This window comes from Vicugna pacos, chromosome 3 (genome assembly GCF_048564905.1).
Source record: "Vicugna pacos chromosome 3, VicPac4, whole genome shotgun sequence".
In the NCBI taxonomy this organism is placed as follows: Eukaryota; Metazoa; Chordata; class Mammalia; order Artiodactyla; family Camelidae; genus Vicugna; species Vicugna pacos.
This window is the reverse complement of record NC_132989.1, coordinates 91769325-91770403: the sequence shown is the minus strand read 5'-3', so window position 1 is coordinate 91770403 and position 1079 is coordinate 91769325. Positions and strand designations below refer to the sequence as shown.

Genomic DNA, 1079 nt, shown 5'->3' with positions numbered 1-1079 from the left:
TCCTGAGTTATCTGGATGGGCCCAATGGAATTATAAGAGTCCTTACAAGAGGGAGGCAGGAGTACAGGAGTGTTAGAATCAGAGAAGGAAGACAGAAGTAGAGGAGAGAGAGAGAGATTTAAAGATGCTGTAAGGAAGTAGACAGATGTAGTATTGGATTATTTTTCTAGCTTTTTGGGGGGGAGAGATGATTTGATTGATTGATTTTTAAATGGAGGTACTGGGAATTGAACCCGGGACCTCGTGCATTCTAAGCACACGCTCTACCACTAAGCTATACCACTCCCCACCCCCCACCGCCCAATGCTGGCTTTTGAGCATACACTTCTCAGTAGTGAATAAAGTTTTCATTCTTTTGAAAACATATCTGCTCTACTAACAATGTCTCTAATATTTCTGTAATCGATAAGAGTTTTAAGCCAAGACATCTTAGAAAATAACATTTTTCACTCTCCTCTCTAAAGACAAGCAGGATGAAGCTTAGAGAAAACTGTGCATATGCTGTCCATTAAGTGCTCTGTAAATATTTTCAACTAACTAATACCTCTTTTTACAATGCCATTACTTTCTCTGAGAAGTTTTGAGTTTAACGAATTCTTCTTTCAGGAGAATTTTGCCCACCAACTCAACCACGTTTTTCCCTGCTGTTGGGAGAACAGAAGCAGGCCCATAACCCTTCAGTTCTGTTGCTTGTGTGGGCTGATCCTTGAGTAAATTCTAGGATCAGTTCTTAAAGAGAAAGGAGAAAACATTCATGTGGTTGCCTTTAACTTTGAAGAAAAAAATGTGCCTGTGTAGGGAGTGGGAGAAATTCAAGAGAGGGAAAAACAAAAGTTACCCTGAATTAATACTAACCGAGGGGTTGACTGCTTGTCAGCGGTCTGTGTCTTTTAAAATAGACGTTATTTCCTGTTATTGGCCCTATGTTCTTTTCAACCAAGACAATAAAAAGAAAACAGGACGCTCTAGATTCCTCCACTCAAAGAAAACAAAAAGGAGTCTTGCTATATTTTCCCTGTCTCTCTTTTCCCCTACAACTGAAGTCCCAAGTAAATCTCTTGCAGAATATTGCATCAGTT

At 39.7% G+C, this 1079-nt stretch overlaps 1 non-coding gene across 1 annotated transcript; it reads right to left on the bottom strand.

Annotated features, from left to right (window-relative positions):
- Nucleotides 1–212: 212 nt before the first annotated feature.
- On the bottom strand, nt 213–286 carry TRNAS-AGA (transfer RNA serine (anticodon AGA)). Its single transcript has one exon. It is a non-coding gene; the product is annotated as a tRNA-Ser (tRNA).
- Between the last annotated feature and the right edge of the window lie 793 nt (nt 287–1079).